Source organism: Dioscorea cayenensis, unplaced genomic scaffold (genome assembly GCF_009730915.1).
Source record: "Dioscorea cayenensis subsp. rotundata cultivar TDr96_F1 unplaced genomic scaffold, TDr96_F1_v2_PseudoChromosome.rev07_lg8_w22 25.fasta BLBR01001919.1, whole genome shotgun sequence".
Lineage (NCBI taxonomy): Eukaryota > Viridiplantae > Streptophyta > Magnoliopsida > Dioscoreales > Dioscoreaceae > Dioscorea > Dioscorea cayenensis.
In genome coordinates, this window is record NW_024088310.1 from 470 (window position 1) to 22,956 (window position 22,487).

At 41.0% G+C, this 22,487-nt stretch overlaps 2 non-coding genes across 2 annotated transcripts; both read left to right on the forward strand.

The window, feature by feature from the left end:
- The first annotated feature begins 7,667 nt into the window (after positions 1–7,667).
- On the forward strand, positions 7,668–7,774 carry LOC120257161. Its single transcript, XR_005535551.1, has one exon. It is a non-coding gene; the product is annotated as a small nucleolar RNA R71 (small nucleolar RNA).
- A 6,709-nt stretch (positions 7,775–14,483) lies between these two features.
- Positions 14,484–14,590, forward strand: LOC120257162. Its single transcript, XR_005535552.1, has one exon. It is a non-coding gene; the product is annotated as a small nucleolar RNA R71 (small nucleolar RNA).
- The last annotated feature ends 7,897 nt before the right edge of the window (positions 14,591–22,487 follow it).

Here is a 22,487-nt window from a genome sequence, read left to right on the forward strand (position 1 = left end):
AGTAATAATCCCGGGTGAGCGGGGTCGAATCCACAAGGAGTAGGGAGTAAAGACACTTAATTCGATTCTTAGCTATATGGAGTATCAACAATGATAAGTGTGGTAATGATTCAATTCTCAGAAATTAAAAGCAACAAGTAAGAGAGCAAAAGTAAGGAGGAGGCAAGGCAATCGATAAAGATGGGGTACTCGGATGATGCTTCACCTAGGATAATTGCTTCAAGTGCAAGAACTCTCTATTATGCTTCTTAATCAATGCAATTGTGAGTCGTGGAAATCCTTACATACATAGTCCCAAATCTAAGGTCAACTATGCCTAACTCTATACATGTCCCGGAGGAGAAATCAAACAATCTCAACACCTCGCACTCGCATAGAGTTGCAATGAGCTCTAGGGATTCCAAGTGATAAATCTCTTCCTAGATTTAGACCTAACCCTTTGGTCCAGGCGGAAGGTCCCTAGCCACAATTAAGCTCTAGATACTAAGATCATCTCAACGCTTCACTCCATTGCATGCGCAACTAGGCCCCAGCGGAGGTTCATCCCATAGAACTCGAGGAACGGAGGTAGAATCTATCACGTCGGAGGGGAAAGGGGATGCTCCTGTACCTCTCGACTCACCCTCACAACCCTCTCCAACCTAGCTTTGTCTAACGCTCGTGGTGTGTCACTCACTCACAAGGTTACCAACAAGAACTCTCAACCCTTGTGTCACTCTAGGGGAAATGTTCATACAATCAAGCATTCCAGGTTGGAACTAACAATAAACATTAATTTATTTAAAGCATAATAAAGAAGTTCAATGAATTGAATGCATCCTAGGGTTCACAATCACCCAAGTACCCACTAGGGGTTTAGCTCTCCATGGAGCTAAGTACAATCAAAGAAATCGAATGTAAAAACAATGAATCCATGAAGAAACCCCCTCGATGGTCGTGTCGATGGTCTTGTGGAAAGTCCTCTACTCGTCGTCCAAGGATTCTTTCGTCCGGTATAGGATACGCCTCGATCGAAGCTCCCCTACCAACCTTCTTCGTAATGGAATCACAATGTTGGAGCCGTAGAACCTCTCCAAAACCTTGGCCAATACCGCTCGAAACCCTAGCCAACGCCCTCTCGCAAGTTGGGGAAAAGATGGAGAAAAGAATACCAAAATCGGGGATGAATCGGCTTTAAATAGTGCTGGAATCGGGCAACTCCACGGGCGTGGACGATACACGCGCCCGTGCGGAATTTCCACACGGACGTGGATAATTTCCAATGCCCATATGGATTCTATGTTTCTCTGGTTTCTCGGCAGGTGTGAGCAGTCTTTGCTCGATGCTACTGCATTGTTGCTACATTGCTCGCTACGATCTTGACACGAATAACTTCCCAATTCGATACTTTCATCGGGGAGTAGCATAAGCGGGCACACGTTCACATCATGAATCACTTGCTTCTTCAATGATATATATGTTGGTGGAGCTCCTATTCTTGTATGCATAAGAAGGAATGCTCGAGTGTGACTGCCTTTATGCCCCTCCAATTGGATGTGCTCACTCCAATGCGAGGAGGTTGGCACACACTCTAGCATCTCACACCTGTCCTATGTCTTCGCTTTTGAACTTTAGCAAGATCTCCTCCAAAATAAGTGCATTATGATCCACATTGGCCTATTTCCTTCATACTTGGACTCATAGCCCTACCTGCGTAAAAGTAACATAAAAACACACATATTAATGTAAAAACCTGAGAAAAGTAATGCTCAACATAAGGAATGAACGCTTCGCATTCATATCGCACAAGCACTTATCAAACTCACCCATACTTAAGCTTTTGCTTGTCCTCAAGCAAAAATTAAACATTCTGTGCATCAATGAAGAAAATATTGAAAGTGCTTGGCCTTAGGTTCACCAAAGTATACAAAGATAGCATTCTACAAGTAAGAAAAATTTCAACACTAAATACGAAAAATCAATGCTCTAGCTAAAAACTTGAATCAAAAAGGACAACAAACCCAAATTCCGTGTAAGTGTGTGAACTCACTCAAAACAACCCAAGTTATACTCCTCAAAGTTCTAAGTACAAGGGACTTATTTACAAAAGTGATAAAAATTTTAAACAATGGTAATAGATTCACACATCCTCTAAGGTAGCCCTTTCCAAAGCGGCCGCTAAGGTGGCTTTCACACTTTCGAGGTGGTAGCTCTTTCTACCCGAGTGGTAGCTTTCACTCATCCTATGAGATAGCTCTTTCTCTCATTAGGGCATAACTAGTATCCGACTTGTGAGAGTAGCTTCAAACTTCATAGGTGGTAGCTCTTTCCACCCAACGAACACAAATAAACAACAAAACTATTTTGTTCCTTCTTTTCATTTTCCATTTTTTTTTTTATCAATTTAGCAAAAGAAGTAAACCTAACTAGTCCCTTTAACATCAAACATGAGTTTCCAATAGAGTTCAAAGAGTGAGTAGTGCACTAAGTGTAAATCGGGCGAAAATTCCTAAAAATTCAAGCAAGAACTAGAGCATGAAAACATTCAATGTTAACAATTCTCCTAGACATAAGAATACAAACATTGCAACTAAGGTGAACCGCCATTGGCTATGTGAGCATATAACAATCAAGAACAATAGAAAAGATGTGTGCACTATGAAACTCCCCCCACACTTAAGTTTTACATTATCCTCAATGTACTCATGCAAGGTCACTGAAAATATATCATTCAAAAATAGATGTGGGAGAAGCAATCAAAACAATACTCCCCTGACTCCTAGTGTTGCATTTGATGAAGCAAATTCCATGGGAGTAGTGTTCCAACGGGTTGTGAAGCTCACACGGCCAAGTGCCAAAGCACCTTGACCGTGCCCATGACTAAGTCTCAATTTCCAGGAAGACAAGACCATATGCACGCATACACGAGGGGGTTCAGTGAAGCTCAAGAAAAACAAAAATAACTCGAGTGTATAAAAGAAGAAGCAATGAATACAACTCGATAATGCAAAATAACATAAATTCAGAAGGAAAATCCTTTCTGAGTGAACAAGTCTAAAAACAAGAAAATAAGAGAAAATAAAATGCATGAAAATAAAAGAAAGGTCAAGTGTCGGGAGTCGCTCTCGGGGCTCATTGCTGCTTCTTCTTGAAGTGGAAGCATATAGCGGGTCCTCCGGTCTTTGAGGTCGAGGATGGAGGTCTTTGGAGAGCCGAGGGGGCTGAAGAGTACTCGGCTGCAGGACAAATGATGAGGCAATGTTTCGCTCTAGGATCTGCTGTAATATGTCAAAACGTGCCATGAACTCTGTGTACTGAGTAGCCTGCGTAGCGCTAATCTCGGCAACCTCAGCTCGGACCACTCCTATAGCATTCTCGAGCCTCTCAAAGCGATCATTGGCTCGAGATGTTGAAAACATACGCACTGGGGGTGGTTCCTCGGCCATTGGAGGTGCCTCAGTCTCCATCGATGCAGGCTGAGGCTCGGGGGTGGGCTGAGATGCTCCAGCGTCATCACCGTCATCCTCAGCTATCTCTGGGGATGGTAGGACTAACGCAAAAACCTTTGTCCGAACCCTGCGGATCATGCCCATCAACCGCATCGTCTCTAGACCCAGGGGAGTGGGTACACTCATCTTCTCGGCCCCCGAATCAAATCCAAGAGACCCATACCCAGCACTAATCTCGTAATGTAAGGGCCTGAGAAGATCGCTCCCAGTCTAGCATCACGTCCCCGATGTCGATGTAATCGGCCGAGGATGTGCCCTAAGTGGATCGATGCAGCGCTCTACCATTGAGTACAAATGCGAGCAACTCCGGCGGCTCAAGACACCAGTACTCTCGCCACGACCATTCACCGACCTACTCATGATAGCGTGCAAATATCTGTAGGCAGGTCGGGAAAGGCATGTGGCCTTGGACACCCCCGGCTCGTACTGACCTTGACCACATAGCACTCTGTAAACTCTCTGCGGGGTCAAGGTTCCAGGATAATCAGTAGGTAACTATGCATACTCCTATGTAGCTGTGAATACCTCCTCGTATAGGCCAAGTAGTACAGAAAACTGCGTAAAGCTCAAGCTATGGTGGCGTCCAAATACTCTGAACTGAATGGTGCCAAAACTGTCGAAGCTCACATACGCTCCAGTGTAAACTCTCGGATTGCTGGCTCTCTAATAGTCAGCAACTGCCGCCAACAGCCTTCTGAAACTAGATCCTCGATCTCATTAGCGAACTCATGACCCTGCTGAAGCTTCCGCAGTATAGTGGCATCCAGAAATCAAGTCTGTCCGAAATGGAGTCTCGACAATCGCTCATAACGGACCTGATGTTCAGGAATCACAAATCGCATAGCCTCGGGCTCAGAGGATGACTCACGTGGCGTCTTAACAGCTTGCTTCTTTGACCTAGGTGCCATGATCTACCAAATTTAAACAAAATTAGTAAAACAAGTTGAAAAAACAATACTGCAGAAATCCACACGGTCATGAGAACCGCAAGGCCAGGAATCAACAATCCAAAAATACAACTCAATAATATCTCTAACTTCATTCTAAATATAAATCATTGTTCCAGTTGAAGAAACGAAGCATTATTAACCAGATTAATCAATAGAAATCATGAATTGATGAAGAAGATGATGAAAAAGGATTTACTAACGAGGAGGAGTAAGAAAATGAAGAGCCGGCCGGAAAACTTCACTATAATCCCACTAAGCGACGCTATGGACTCGGAGAGTAGTGTGAGAGTGTTTTCAAGTGAAAAGGAGTTGTGAGGAGGGAGAGAAATCATCCTCTTTTAAATAGAACTCATGACTTTTGACATTCTGTGCATCCACACGGGCGTGTGGAAATTCCCCACGCGTGCGCCTCACTTCAAAAAGCTCCACGAGGGTGTATGCACGCCCATGCGCTCTCGGAAAAAAACTCTCACCGACTTAGAGCGATCTCCCAGGCGTGCAAAAAAAATATCACGCCCGTGCGCCCGGACTCACGGGTAGAGCGCAAGCCCCTGTGGCTTCCACAGACATCCGAGAAAAATATCAAGTCTTCCACGCGCCCGTGCGGAAATTCCCCACGGGCGTGGACATTCACATGCCCAACTCACAGGGGCAGCCGCACACCCCTGTGTTTTCTCGGGATGGAGGGAGCAACCTACAGAGTTTCGTAAGGGCGTGCGGAAATTACCCACGCCCGTTTGTGGTTCACAAGGTCACCCACAGTGGCGAGTCCACGCCCCTGTGTGTTCTCGGGAAAATCTGCCCAACACTGCAGGAAGGCACACGCCCGTGCGGAAATTACCCACGGGCGTGCGCCAGTCGCATGGTCATCCAAAGGGGCGGCCGCACGCCCCTGTGACCTCTCTGGTTGAGTTCACAGTACACATCCACGGGCGTGCGGAAATTCCACACGCCCGTGTGTTTTCTCTGAATGACTTAGTAAAACCTGTAGGCTTTGCAGAACTAGTCTGAACATGTCTACACACTCAGAGCCTGTCTATTATTCAAAATTTACCAGATAAAAACATGAAATAGATCTCAAATGACCAAACTTCACCAATTCGCAACAAAACACACAATGAATTCTTTTAAAAACCCACAATAAAATCGCAACACAAGCACTCAACAATTGAAACACCAACACTTAACAATTTATTCATGCAAACAAACTAAACTAAAAGGTACGAAAACAGTAAACACTTGGGTTGCCTCCCAAGAAGCGCTTGTTTAACGTCACTAAGCTTGACGTATCTTTCTTACCTCACGGGGGTTCATGAATGAAGATTGCCCTCTTACCCATAACTTGAAAGCATGATGAGCAAAGTCTCTTGAGGGTAGAGGGTGTACTATCGGGCTTCGGACCACCTAGCAATCGTTGGTCCAACTTCCTTGGCTTATGTACGTCTCCAACAGTCTTGTGGCATTTTCGGTGGCATCTCCTAGCCCTCTTCATTTTCTGGAGCACATTCTTCAAGATCCCAGGGGTAAATGTTTCCTCTCAATTCGAACCAAGCATCATTACTTCTTCATTGCTCTCCTCTTGGTCGAACAAACCTTCATACGGATACGGGTTGAACAATTCCTGTATATATTCATCAACAATCTCATCATTAGTGTCTAGAAAATACAAAGTGTCATCAAAATCGAGAGAATGCCGCATGGCTTTAGCAAGGCGGTAAGTGAGCTTATCGTCTCCGACTCTCAATGTGAGCTCTCCGCCGTCCATGTCAATCAATGCTTTGGAAGTCCGCAAGAAAGGTCTCCCAAGTATCAAGGGTACATCTGCATCCTCGTCGACATCTGGCACAACAAAGTCAACCGGAAAAATGTACTTGTCCACCTTGACAAGAACGTCTTCAATGATGCCTCTAGGATGTCGTACCATTCGGTCCGCCAATTGTAAAGTCATCCGAGTAGGCCTAGGCTCACCCAAACCTAGCTTTTGGAAGAAAGTATATGGCATGACGTTAATACTTGCCACTGAATCCGCCAATGCCATTTCCTCACCTAAGTTGCCGATGTTACACGGAATAATGAAACTTCCCGGGTCCTTCTTCTTGTTTGGCATGTTCTTTTGCAACACCACCGAGCATGAAGCATCAAGCACCACTGAAGCACTCTCCTCCAATTTCCTCTTGTTATTCAATAGGACTTTCAGGAACTTCGCATACTTAGGCATTTGAGCCAAAGCCTCAACAAAAGGAATGTTGATGTGGAGTTGCTTGAACAAACTCAGGAACTTCTTATACTGTTCATCCCCTTGGTCATTCTTCAATCTAGAGGGATAAGGGATTCTTGGCTTGAAAGGTGGGGGTGCCACCTCTTTCTCTTTGTTTGCTCCCTCCTCAACCTCTATAACCTCGGGTGCGTGTTCTTTCGGCATCTCACTCTGAAGCCTCTCCTCAACCTCACGATCACTTCTCAAAGTGATCGCCTTCACATGTTCTATAGGGTTGGTTTCCGTGTTGCTTGGTAAACTTCCATGTGGCCTTTTGGAAAGAGATTTCGCAATTTGCCCCAGTTGATTTTCAAGATTGTGCAAGGAGGCGGTGTGATTTTGAAGTGTAGCCTCGACTGATTCAAACCTTGTATTTGCCGATTGAACAAATCTAGCCAAGTGCTTCTCCAAATCTGTCATTCGGGTTTCCAAGCCTGAAATCCTGTTTTCCACTTGAGGGGCTTGTTATTGTTGTTGGAACCCCGATGGCCCCATGGTCTTTTGTGGTCCTTGATTACTCCATCAAAAGTTTGGGTGATTCTTCCAACCTGAATTGTAGGTGTTGCTGTATGGATTCCCTTGAGGTCTCATGCCATTACCTACAAAGTCAACATTCTCAACTGAAGAAACATCACCTATGACGATTGGACAATCGGAGGGAGCATGTCCTCCACCACAACCGGTGCAATTGGTCATGGCCGCAACTCTATTCGAAGCTATAACATCTAGCTTCTTACTCAAACTCTCCACTTGGGCCGGCAATGAAGTTACCGCATCAATTTCATGAAGACCGGCCACCTTTTTCTTCTCCCTAGCGTTCTACTGGTAGCTATTTAACCCCATTTCTTCAATCAATTGACGTGCTTCATCGGGGTTTTGCTACCTAAGGTACCTCCTGCCGCCGCATCCAAGAGTTGCCTTGTACTCGAGTTCAAACCATTGTAGAAGGTTTGAACAATCATCCACTCCGGGAATCCGTGTTGCGGACACTTTCGCAGGAGTTCCTTGAACCTTTCCCATGTCTCAAATAGAGACTCCAATTTCAGCTGCATAAAGGATGAGATCTCATTCCTAAGCTTTGCTGACTTTCCGGGAGGAAAATAACGGGCTAGAAAAGCTTCTACCATCTCCTCCCATGTAATAATTGATGCTCTAGGTAATGAGTGTAGCCACTGCTTCGCTTTCCCCTTTAAGGAAATGGGAAGGCTCTCAATTTGATGGCATCATCTGTCACACCATTTATCTTCAGCATGTCACACACCTCGAGGAAGCTCTCTATGTGACTGTTTGGATCCTCATCGGCCAAACCGTTGAATTGTGCAGACTGCTGTAGCAAATGGATGAATGCCTGCTTTAGCTCGAAGTTTTGAGCTGTAATTGGGGGACGCACAATACTCGATTGTGTCCCCAACACTGAAGGTCTGGCATAATCGAATAGTGTTCATTGTTGCTCATTTTGTTCTGCCACGTTTTTAGATCCTTCTACTTCCAAATCAGGTCCTTCTACGTTCAAGCTCAGGGTCTCCTTCAATCAATATTGATGGATTCCCTCGGGTCATAACCTGGGGCTACACCAAAAATAAAGAAAAAGAAAATCAGACTGATGATAGAATAAGAAGATATGAATTAGACTGTGTGGTGAAATAGCTAAGAAAACAAAGTGCAAAGTATCTCTAAACCCCTAGCTCCCCGGCAACAGCGCCAAAAACTTGACAAGGTCGCCTTGCGTATATCCCGCAAGTGCACAGGTTTGTCAAAGTAATAATCCCGGGTGTGCGGGGTCGAATCCATAGGGAGTAGGGAGTAAAGACACTTAATTCGATTCTTAGCTATGTGGAGTATCAACAATGATAAGTGTGGTATTGATTCAATTCTCAGAAATTAAAAGCAACAAGTAAGAGAGGAAACGTAAGGAGGAGGCAAGGCAATCGATAAAGATGGGGTACTCGGATGATGCTTTACCTAGGATAATCGCTTCAAGTGCAAGAACTCTCTATTATGCTTCCTAATCAATGCAATGGTGAGTCGTAGAAATCCTTACATACATAGTCCCAAATCTAAGGTCAACTATGCCTAACTCTATACATGTCCCGGAGGAGAAATCGAACAATCTCAACACCTCGCACTCGCATAGAGTTGCAATGAGCTCTAGGGATTCCAAGTGATAAATCTCTTCCTAGATTTAGACCTAACTCTTTGGTCCAGGCGGAAGGTCCCTAGCCACAATTAAGCCCTAGATACTAAGATCATCTCAACGCTTCACTCCATTGCACGCGTAACTAGGCCCCAGCGGAGGTTCATCCCTTAGACCATTCACTCTATTATGCTCGCAAAGAACTCGAGGAACGGAGGTAGAATCTATCACGTCGGAGGGGAAAGGAGAAGCTCCTGTACCTCTCGACTCATCCTCTCAACCCTCTCCAACCTAGCTTTATCTAACGCTCGTGGTGTGTCACTCACTCACAAGGTTACCAACAAAAACTCTCAACCCTAGTGTCACTCTAGGGGAAATGTTCATACAATCAAGCATTCAAGGTTGGAACTCACAATACACATCAATTTATTGACAGCATAATAAAGAAGTTCAATGAAGCGAATACATCCTAGGGTTCACAATCACCCAAGTACCCACTAGGGGTTTAGCTATCCATGGAGCTAAGTATAATCAAAGAAATCGAATGTAAAAGCAATAAATCCATAAAGAAACCCCCTGTATGGTCGATGGTCTTGTGGAAAGTCCTCTTCTCGTCGTCCAAGGATTCCTTCGTCCGGTATAGGATACGCCTCGATCGAAGCTCCCCTACCAACCTTCTTCCTAATGGAATCACGATGTCAGAGCTATAGAACCTCTCCAAAACCTTGGCCAATATCCCTCGAAACCCTAGCCGACACCCTCTCGCAAGTTGGGAAAAAGATGGAGAAAAGAATACCAAAATCGGTGCTGAATCGGCTTTAAATAGGGCTGGAATCGGGCAACTCCACGGGCGTGGATGATACACGCGCCCGTGCGGAATTTCCACACGGGCATGGATAATTTCCACACGCCCTTATGGATTCTATGTTTCTCTGGTTTCTCGGCCGGTTGTGAACAGTGCTGCTACAGTACTTGCTACAATGTTGCTACATTGCTCTGCTACAGACTTCGACCTGAATAACTTCCCAATTCCATACTTTCATCGGGGTAACGCAAACGGGCACACGTTCACGTCATGAATCACTTGCTTCTTCAATGATATATATGTTGGTAGAGCTCCTGTTCTTGTATGCATAAGACGGAATGCTCGAGTGTGACTGCCTTTGTGCCCCTCCAATTGGATGTGCTCACTCGAATGTGAGGAGGTTGGCACACACTCTAGCATCTCACACATGTCCTAGTTCTTCGCATTTGAACTTTAGCAAGATCTCCTCTAAAATAAGTGCATTATGATCCACATTGGCCTATTTCCTTCATACTCGGCCTCACAGCCCTACCTGCGTAAAAGTAACATAAAAACACACATATTAATGTAAAAACCTGAGAAAAGTAATGCTCAACATAAGGAATGAACGCTTCGCATTCATATCGCACAAGTACTTATCATCAGCCTGGGGCTCCTGCGCCGGCTGTTAACCCTCTGCAACATCATCTCCTCCCTCGGCTATCTCTGGGGCAAGTGTAATCAGTACATACACTCCCTGTCGATACCTGTATAGTATACCCATCTATCTCATTGTCTCTATACCCAGGAGGTAGGTATGATCGTCTTCTCATCCCTCTAATAGCATCCCGCAGACCCATCCCCATGATGAATCTAGTAATACAGGAACCAGAGAAAAGCACTCCGATCCTGACATATTGACCCTGATGCCTCAGGAACTCTGCTAGTATATGGCCAAGATGAATCGGATGGCTCTATATCATGGAATACAAGTAGAGAAGCTCCTATCAACTCTGAACACCTAAACTATCACCGTGACCATTCACTGATCTGCTTAGGATGGCTTGAATGTATCTGTAGCTCGACCGAGATAGACAAGTAGCCTTTGACACCCCCGGCTCATACTGACTATTGCTGCATAATACTCGATACAAGCGCTGAGGAGTCAAGCTACCTGGGTACTCTCTAGGAAGCTGCTTGTACTCCTCTATGGTAGTAAAGTCCTCGTCGTATAACCATAACCAAATCAAGAACTGTGTGATGCTCATACTATAGTGATATCCAAATGCTTTAAACTATATCATGTCAAAGCTATCGAAACTACTGTAAGACCACTCAAACTCGAATGACGATAATACCTCCAGCGTCAACATACGGATAGCTGGCGGGTGAATAGATAGTAATCTCCTCCAGCTACCCACTGACAATAGATTATCAACCTCATCGGCCATATCATCTGCGAGCTAAACCTCTCTAAGTGCACTCAAGTCCGGAAATCGAGTTTGTCTAAACTTGAGTTTCAATAGTCTCTCAAACTGAGCCTGGTGCTCCAGTATCACAAACTCCATCTGTTCCAGCTCAGGTGAGGGCTCGCATGGATGTTTGCTGGCCACTTTCATTGTTTTGGGGCCATATCTACAAGAATTGAAAAGAAATCGATCAAATTTATTCAAAATAACAATTCTGCAGAAATCCACAAGGTCATGTGGAAATTCCACACGCTCGTGTGGATCCACGGGGCGTGAAACCCGCACGGCCACTATGTAATACGCTACAAAATACATCATAAATTCATTCTAAAATGCTTCTAAAGCATACATTCCTCATTTAAACATTAAAACAAAGCACATTCAACAGTTTTAATTGAATAAAATCAAGTATGATGAAGAAAAGAGAGAATAAGTGTTTACTAACAAGATGAAGATAAAAACCTTGAAATCGGCTGGAAAACTCGAGTGAAATCTCTCTAAAATGAAGGTGCAAGGTCAGGAGAGTGCAAGGATGCGTTCTCAAAGTGTTTGGGAGTGTGAAAATGAAAAGGTGAACAAGATTTATAAAGAGAAATCAAGGCCTTTTGAATTCTGTACATCCACACGGGCATGTGGAAATTATCCACGCCTGTGTGACTCCACAGGGGAGCTTCACAAGGGTAGACACACACCCTTGGGTGCTCTCGGGATAGCACTTTTTGACTCTGAATGCATCCACATGGGGATGTGGAAATTACCCACGCCCGTATACCCGAGCCACAGGGGCACCCACACGCTCCTGTGGTTGCTTTGTCCACACGAGAATTTCTCTAAGTGTTTCACACGCCTATGTGAAAATTGCACATGGTTGTGTACCTTCACAAGGCCCTTCATAGGGGCATTCGCACATCCTTGTATCTTCCCACGATAGAGGGGATTTTCTCTACAGAGTTTCACACGGGCGTGTGGAGATTCCCTATGCCCGTGTGCAGTTTACAAGGTCAGACACAGGGGTAGACACACGCCTTTGTGTCTTCTCAGGATTAAGCTCTAAACATATGTAAAGAAACACACGCCCATGTGGAAATTACACATGAGCATGTGACCATAATAAGGTCATTCACAGGGGCAATCACACACCCTTGTGTCCTCTCGGGATGAGCTCTGAACGAAAACACATGCCCGTGTGGAATTTCCACATGGCCGTGTGTCTTCTCTAGAAGACTTAGGAAAAATTATAGACCCTATAAAAACTTTTTGCACACTTATACACATACAGAGCCTACCTATATTATGGGAAAGTAACCAGAGAATCATGAAAAAGTGCTCGAACGACCAAGAAAAATTCGCCACACACAATTAAGAACATGATAACACCAACAATCCACAAGAAAATCGCATCAATAGGATGTAAAAGATCAAGACACCAACACTCTTATTTATGAAACACTATCTAATACCTGGAAAAACAGTAAGGACTTGGGTTATCTCCCCAGAAGGGCTTGTTCAACGTCACTTAGCATGATGTACCTGACCTTACCTCATGGGGGCTCATAGGTAAAGGTTTCCCTCTTACCCATGACTTGTAATCATGATGAACATAGTCTTTTGAAAGTAGTAAGCGAGTTATCAAGTTTGTTACCGCACAAGGGTTCATTACCCTTACTCCATTCTTGCTCATCCGCATTAGCTTTAGGGCATTTCTTGTGATGTCTTCTTGTACACTTCATCTTATGGAGCATCTTCTTCATGATCCCTGGGGTAGGTTGTACCTTGTCCTCTAGACCAAGCATCATGACTTCTTCAATCTCCACTTCTTGGTCTAGCACCCTTTTATATGGGTCTAGATGCATCATTTCCTGCATATATTCATCTATTAATTCATCAGTAGTGTCAAGAAAGTGAAGAGTATCATCAAAGTCTAGAATGGCTCATGGCTTCGGCGAGGTAATCTGTAAGCTTGTCATCCCCAACTCTTAAAGTCAACTCCCCGCCGTCCATGCCAATGAGAACCTTAGAAGTGCGCAAGAATGGCCTCCCATGTATTAGCGGGACATCGATATCCTCATCAACATCCAACACTGCAAAGTCCATAGGAAATATGTACTTGTTAACCTTCACAAGTACGTCTTCGATGATGCCCCTTGGATGTCTAACCGTTTGGTCTGCCAATTGTAATGTCATCCGAGTGGGACTAGGCTCTCCCAAGCCTAACTTTTGGAAGAATGTATAAGGAATGACGTTTGCACGGAATGTGAAACTTCTGGGGTACTTCTTCTTGTTTGGCAAATTCTTTTGTAACACCGCCAAACATGAAACATCTAGGATCACAGATGCAGTCTCCTCTAACTTCCTCTTGTTGGTTAAGAGGTCCTTAAGAAACTTTGCATAGCGAAGCATATGAGACAATGCCTCCACAAATGTGATATTAATGTGCAACTGCTTGAATAGACCCAAGAACTTCTTATATTGTTCATCATTTTGGTCATTCTTCAATCTTAAAGAATAAGAAATTCTTGGCTTGTAAGGTGGGGATACCATCTTCTTCCCTTTGTTGGCTCTCTCCTCAACCTCTACAATCTCGGATGCTTCAGCATTGGTCTTCTCGCTTAGAAGCCTACCCTCAACCCTATGACCACTTCTCAAAGTGATCGCATTCACATGTTCTCTCCGATTAGTTTCGGTGTTACTCGGCAAGCTTCCTTGAGGTCTCTCCGATAACGATTTCGCAATTTACCCCACTTGACTCTCCAAATTGTGCAATGACACGGTGTGGTTGCGAAGTGTGGCTTCAACCGATTGAAATCATATATCTGACAAATGAATGAACTTGGTTAAAGCTTCTCTAGATCGGTCATTCGGTTTTCCAACCCTGAAACTCGGTTCTCCATATTTGGGGCTTGTTATTGTTGTTGGAAACCGTGGTGGTGCCATTATCTTCTGTTGCTCTTAATTACTCCATGAAGATTTGGGTGCCTTCACCAACCTGAATTGTAGGTGTTGCTATATAGATTGCCTTGGTTTCTCATTGCATTACCCACAAATTCCACTTTTTCTACTGAGGATGTACCACCAATAGAAGTAGGGCAAACAGATGGAGCATGTCCTTCCCCACAGCCTATGCAACTAGTCACGCCCGCCACTCTAATAGCTCTAACTTCTTGCTCAAAGACTCCACTTGGGCCGCCGATGAAGTAACTACGTCAATCACATGAAGTAAAGCTATGTTCTTTCTGTCTCTTGTGTTCTATTAATAGCTCTTCATAGCCATTTCTTCAATGAGAAGCCTGGCTTCTTCCGTGGTCTTATTCCCAAAGGTGCCTCCTGCTATAGCATCAAGTAACTATCTTGTGCTCAGATTCAACCAATTATAGAAAGTCTGAATGATCATCTACTCGGGGAACCGATGTTGAGGACATTTCCGTAGGAGCTCCTTGAACCTATCCCATGTCTCAAATAGAGATTCCAATTCTGTTTCCACAAAAGAGGATATTTCATTCCTAAGCTTTGTAAATTTTCTGAGAGGGAAATATCGGGCAAGAAAAGCTTCTACCATCTCCTCCCATGTAGTGAAATATGCTTTAGGTAATGAATATAGCCATTGCTTCACTTTCCGTTTCAAGGAAAATGGGGCGGCCCTCAACTTGTTAGCATCATCCGTAACACCATTGATCTTGAGCATGTCGCACACTTCCAAGAAGTTTTCTATGTGATTGACTGGATCCTCATCGGCCAAACCATTAAATTGTGCCAGCTGCTGTAACATTTGGATGAATACTAGCTTAAGCTCATAATTCTAAGCTGTGATCGGTGGCCGCATAATGTTAGATAGTGTGCCAAGAACTGCTGGTCTGGCATAATCAGACAGTGTCCTCTATTGCCCATTTTTTTCTTCTATATCTGACCCTTCACTTTCTACCTCAACATGATTTGTCTGTTCTTGCATAATTTCTTTACCCCTTGTATGAAATGTTCGTTCAAGTTCAGGATCACCTACAACAAATATTGAAGAGTTCCCTCGGCTCATAACCTGGAGTTACGACAAAAGAAAGAAAAACAAATCAGAACGTTGGAAGAATAAGAAAGTGTGAAATAGAATAAATATTGTATAGCTAAAATAACAAAGTGCAAAGTGCTTCTAAAATGCCTACTCATAGTACCGGGCTAAAAACTTAACAACTTCTTTTTGCGTGTGTACCGTAAGTGCACACATTTGTCGAAGTAATAGTACACCGGTGAGTAGGTAGTCGAATCCACAGGGAATAGTGATTACAAACACAAAGATTGTTATTTAACTAAAATGAGGATGAATTAATAGTGATGTGAATAAGAATCAATGCAAATAGAAATAAGAAAAGAAGAAGAACGTGCAAAAAAAAAGATAGGAGAGGCAATCGACAATAAACAGGGCACCCAGACATTGCTCACTATAGGACTATTGTTTCAAATACAAGACCAATCATTATCTTCCCTAACTAATGATTAATGAGTCATATAGATCCTTAAACACACGGTCCCAAAACTTAAGGTCAACCATGACTAACCCTACACTATACCCCGATGGAGAAATCTCTTAGTTTTGATATCTCACATTGTGCTAGGTTGCTTAGGGCTCTTGGGATTCCAATTGATAAACCCTGCTTTCTAAAATAAATCATCTAACCATTTGGTCCATGCGAAAGACACCTAGTCACAATTAATCCCCAGATACTAAGGATTACTTCAATCGCCTCACGCTGTTTCATGTAACTAAGACCCAGCTGGAGTTCATCTCTTAGCACTTTCACTCTATTATGACTTCAGAAAGAACTCTTGGAATGTGCAGTAGAATAAATCTCACTGGAGGTGGAAGGGATGTTCCGCTACCTCTCGACTCACCTTCTCAACCCTCTCCAATCTAGTATTGTCAAACCCCTCAGGTGGTGTCACTCATCCACAAGGATTACCAAAATGGATTCTCAAACCGTAGTGTCACTCTAAGGAAAATCAACTCAACAAAGCATTCAAGATTGGAACTCAATTAAAACATCAATTAAAGGAAGCATAACAAAAGGTCAAAAAAACAACAGCATCCTAGGGTTTACAAGTCCAAGTGCCCACTAGGTGTTTAGCTCTCCATGGAGCAAAATACAATCAATAATAAAATCAAAAAGTATACGTAATCCATAAAAACCCCCTTGGTGTTTGTATCAATGGTCTTAGTTGAGGTCACATCTTCTCTAAAGGTCCTCATCAAGCCCTAGGGCACGCCTCGGATCGGTCGACGGGCAAGCTTCCCCCAATAATTCTCTCTCGAAGGAAGCATGATGTTGAAAGGCCGTGGAAATCCTCCAAAAGCCCAGCCAAAAGCCTCTCGAAATCCATAACAGCCGGCCACAATGGTAGATAAATCATAGCCAAAAAGATGGAAAGAAGGACCCTAAATCGCACTCGAATTGGATTTTAAATAGGGCTCGAGTCTGGCATCCACATGGGGCGTGTGGAATTTTCACATGCTGCAGTGTGCCAAGATCTCCAGAAATCATCAAGTGGCTCGCGGCTTTGTGAGCGATAACTAGCATTGTAAAGGTGCTTTCACGGTGGAGATTTACAGCGCTTTGTTCGATGTCGTTCTATAGTGTACTCCGACAAGAAGCCACCGCCGAATCCACACTCTTCCTTCGAGGCAACATGGCAAACGGGTACGCGTCTCACGCTTATAGATTGCGCTAGCATCTTCAAACAAAAGCACATTTCCTCACAAATCGTGCTAGTTTTGCTAGAAGTTAGAATACACGAGTGTGACCTGGTCTTTGTGCTCAATTTGCACTTTCTTCCAACCTTGAACTAGCTCAAGGTTGGCACAGCGACTCACATGTCTTTGAGCACAACTTGTGTCTTCACGTTACTGATGTCACCCAAGATTTCGTCGATTAAGTGCACTCACAATCTACTTTTGGTTTATTTCTTTCTATATTTGGTTCCACACAACCCTACTGTGTACAAAAAGAACACAAAATACACGTAAGAAAAGAATGCTTCATAATACTAATACACAAAGCACTCTCAAACATTATACTAGGTTATGATTAAAAGCTGAAAACCGACATTTCGAGAAGAAAACATGGGATTAGGATTTTGGCTTAGAAATAGTGGGCATTCCAAAAAGAAAACATATGATTAGGATTTTGTTTGAAAAATAAGAGAACTTCCAAAAAAAACATACGATTAGGGTTTTGATTAAAAAATTCGATACATTACGAAAAGAAGACATATGATTATTGTTTTGATTAAAAAATAGGAGGTATTCCGTAAAAAAACTTATGATTAGGGTTTTGATTTCAGGATGCATAGAAAACATATAGAATTAGGATTGTGAGAAAAGAAAAAATAATAAACATTGCTAAACAACACATTGGATTAGGGTTTTTATTGAAAAATAGTAGACATTCCTAAGAGAAAATATAGGATTAGTGTTTTGATTGAAAATAGTATACACCCTACTATAAGAAATGACAGATTATGGTTTTAATTTAAAATAGTAGCCAAGAAAATGAAAATATAGATTCTATTTTGACCTGGAAGATAGGAGACATACCAGAGAGAAAAGATTGGATTGTACTTTTTATTCAAAATAGGACACATTACTAAAAGAAAGCTGTAAGACTAGGGTTTTGACTAAAAATATAATAAGATTCCAATCAAAAACTATCTTAGATTTTCAATCAAAACATTACTATAAGAAAAACATAGTGTTTTTGTTTTGAATTAAAAATAGAAAATAGGGAGCATTTCCGAAGAAATATAGGATTAGGTTTTGTTAAAAAATAAGGAGATATCATTTAATACAAAATATATGATTATTAAGCTGATCTTTTAAAATAGGAGCCTATAAAAGAAAATATATGATTTGGGTTTTGGATTAAGAAAACAAACATTCTAAAAAGAAAAAATATTGACTATATTTGAATCAAACCTAATCGCTGGTTTTATTTCTCGAATGTTGATAAGTGTTTGTGTATAAGTAATATGAAGTATTCTTTCCTAACATTAAGCATTACTTTTATCAGATTTTATCACTCAAACGCAGGTATTTGTGTTCTTCTCGTTTGTAGGGTCATGAAGACAAAGTTGAAGAAATAAAGCAAAAGTATATGTGGATGCATTTGTTGAATGTAAGTTCTTGTACCGAACAAATGTGAAGACACAAGTTGTACTCAAAGATATGTGGCGTATGCCAACCTCCATTGTGCTCAAATGAATGCACAAGGTGGAGGGGACACAAAGTCACCACACTCATCTATCCTCGACTTGTCCAGTCACTAGCAAGAGCTTTGTCAATGTGGTTCCATTCAAGACGTGATACCTATCCACCGCATTGATGTGTGCCATTCATGTGGCCTCGTGAAAAGAGTGATCTGGGAACATTTTTGTATACTTCAAAAGAGTGCTTCCTCGTGAGGCATTCTTGTATACAAATTTGCGGTGCTAAGTTGATGCTCTCTGCAAGATACCGCTAGTAAACCATTTATCACTCATAAGTTCATCAGACATCATAAGATGTGCATGCAATGCACTTAATGAATGAATACAAAGTCACGTGGATATGCACGTTAACTGGAAATTTAATATAAAATATGCCCGTGACCTCTTGATGGTAATGTCGGAGCTAGGACGGGCATAAGAAATGCTTACACTCCACTCCACCCACCTTCATAGCAATCAAGTCAATTTGTTTCTCAAAACCATTGGTATAGAGTCATATCATTGAGAACATACTTTAGTTCACCCATAACCATCACTTTTATACTTTTAAATCGTAAAAACTTTAATCAATGACAAAACATAAGTTTTCTAAAGAATACATAAGTTCTCGTAAGCCTATTAATAGCACATATATAGTTATTTGTTCTAGCTTCTTTGCTGCGCCTTTAGTATTTGTAGATTAAAATTATATTTTAAAGACAATTAGCTTCCTCAAGACACAAACCTACACTTAGAAGTCTCAAAGGACACGACATTCCGTTAAGGGAATATTGTTCAGACTGGCTCTATAACTAAGAGGAAACTTACCTAGTATACTTTGTGTTGATACCTCATCATCACCGATGACATAAGTTGTACATTTTTAGGGTTATCTCGCGGATCAAGGTATTCCATACATAAAACAAAGTAGCCACTTTACTAGATGATATTAGCGCGTAGCCTAACAATTATGATGACTACTTAGTACTCAGCTATTATTTACTATGACCAATCAGAGGAACAAATATTATTTCAGTTCATACTTTTCATGGTTTGTATTTTCAACGGCATCCCGGATGCCCACGATGTCTGTTGATCTTATTCGTACATAAAGTTAATTCAAAATAAATGAACTGTTGAGATTGAATGAGTAGTTGATTTTTGTTGTTGGAGTAGTTTAACATGAAGCTATTCATGTAAAGTCATGACATCTATAATTCTCGAACCATACCAAGAGCAATAAAAAAGAAACACAAAATAAAGAAGTAAATAGGTCTTCTTGATGGATGTCCTCTAAATCCTGTTGAGATTGATAATATTTAATTCTCCGTCAAAAACTTACTCGAATGGAAGCGCTAAACTAAAAATGTATTTGGATGGATGTCTCCCCATGAATGAGATAGAACAGCAGAGTTTCTATGAGATTAGCAAAACCACAAAACACCATACACTTTATAATCAAATAAAGAGAAGTTTTTTTCACTTTTATCAACATCTATATATGCCAAAGAGCTGCACAGAAATTAATTTTTATCCGTGGAAACTCAGAAAATCAAGCAAAAAATGGAAAACTTATTGCAATTATTATACAATTTGTGCAAGATCAAGAGCTTCATCTCTAAAACAAATTGGTGTACCAAACATAGAATCAGAACTTAAAGTCAAAAAAGAAGATGATAATACACAGAAGTTAAGTAGAAAAGTCGATGTTATTTAACATGTCTCTTTAAAAACATTCATTTAATGAAGGCTAGCTATGAACCAAAACTTGAAACATTCATTTATTATATAGTATATTTTAAAGGGATACATCATGCAACATTAACCAAAACAACGGATTCAAAACACAAATCTATTGAAAATTTTCAACAATGAAAACACTGGCATTTTGAAAGAAAGACATGCCAAGCTTCATTGCAAACCTGAAAATTAAGAGAAAAAACAAATTAGCAAAATATAAAACAATCTTTGCTTTTATTAAAATAGGAAAATACTAATAGAAATCTCACCAACAAAAATAGAAATAATTGATGTTAGAAGATGAAACTATGATCATAATTTTCAAATTACATCTGCAAAATAAGAATGAATAAATTAGTTCGGCGTACATATAAAATAAATAAAACTTTCCATAAGAAATTGATTACCATTAGAAGTTATAAGGATCTTTGATCTCATCTTTCATTTCGATGAAAATCCGGACGCTATTATTTTGTATAGATGTCCCTGTGCCCTATAAGATATAGTCAGGAAGTTATCTGTGACATGAAACATCCTGTATATAACGGTAGCATTTTATATTAAAAAAATATACCTTGTAGATATTAAGGATAATATAGCATTAATAATTAATCTTCCTGCACCACTTGTCATCAGCAATTTTGAATTAATATATCTAGTTTTATTCATCAAAATGAGGCTATCATTTTCCATCGCTTGCTTGACTTTCTAAGCATCTATTTGACTTTCCAAGCGCCTTTTTTGGCTTTTCAGGGTGTTCACACCTTCCATTAGTTCACGCAAGTAGGATGAGGTCCATGAAGGTCTTATGAAACTCCTCGATCATACATTCCTTTAACGCCCATGGTTATCTTCCCATGATTACATGGGAGAATATTTTATCCTTAGCATACTAGGAACCTCCTGGGAATCCTCCGTAGTTGGGATGACAGTATTCATTTAGGCTTGTCATATAATTTCAGTATGGAAAATAGGTAGTGACATAATAAATTTAATGGTAAAATATATGTAATAAGAAAATTTGAAGTATGCATAACTCTTCTTATGCAACAAGATCAACAACAAATGTCCCATCTCTATTTTGATGTAATATAAATATATCTAGTCGTGATTGTTCTACCCTATCATTATTGATAGTATAGTTCACAAAAGTTAATTTCATATTAATCCTAATATTTTCATTGGATTGTAAATTAAAATTGCGTAAGCTTTATGATACCTTACCTCTTCATAAAATCTTGTTACAAAAATTTTTCAGATAAGATCCGGGTGGAGGCATGCTTTGTTTTCCCTCTATATATTTTGGCTCTTTATCCTCGAGCATCTAAAGTAAAAAATAAGTAATTATGAAATATATAGATTAAATTTCTTGATTGAAATATAATTGGAACATGTTAGGAAAATACCACCAGAATCACTTTCCCAAAAATCTAACAACCAAATCCATTCTACGTGTTCTAGCTCCAGCGGACAATTTCAGACCATTTGTCACCCTTGAAAGGATTATAATTAGTCTTTTTAAGTTGACATTTAAAATCCTTCCATTTTTTATTAAACGATCAAGTAATTCCATTCTTTGAGATTGATGTCATTATCAAAAACATCCTACAACATAACCAAATTTAAAATATCATCAATTTGATTTGGTTAACACAAAAAAATTTAGAAGCATAAGATTATAAACAATACCTGCACTCTTGCCAAACATTCTCTCCTTTATCTTCTTGTGGCATATGCCTCTACTCAGGCATCGAAAATTCAGGGTCTATGTACCATAGTACCTAGAAATTGGCAGCCAACTCTCGAGCACCATCACTAACCGTTGTCCTCTACTATTAGCAAGTGACCACTTTGCTGAGTTCCCATCATCGTCAGAGCGATCCATCGAGCCCGGACGACTCTAACTTTTTTTGAATTCTAAATTATTAAAAAGTGATATCTCAAATACTGAATTTTAAGAGTGAATAATAAAATTTACAAAAATATTCTAACTGATTCGTATAGACCACTGTATGTACACGATCCAAGTAGGTCTAGCTTATAGAGGGCTTGAGTTGGATAAGACAGAGCTGGACCTTCCCCACTCAACCACGGGCCTACCACGCCTTTTGGGGTAAGAAGCCAAGACGTCACACACAAAAGTTACAGTGTTATTCAAAACTTAATTGAAATTAAAAATTGATGTATAAAATATTTTAAATTGGTTTCAACATATAAATACAAATTGTGAAAATAGCAGCAACCTTGTGTAAGTCAAACTTTAATCAATATCTTCACTATATTCATCAAATAACCTCTATTGTGCCAAAGAATAGCAACTCGATAATGCTAATTCGTAAGCCGCTTTACTAGAGTCTAGAATGATTCCTAATAATCCCCCTTTTGGCAACTACTATCGGTAGAACTTAAAATTGGAACCACAAATGATCACCTCATGGATT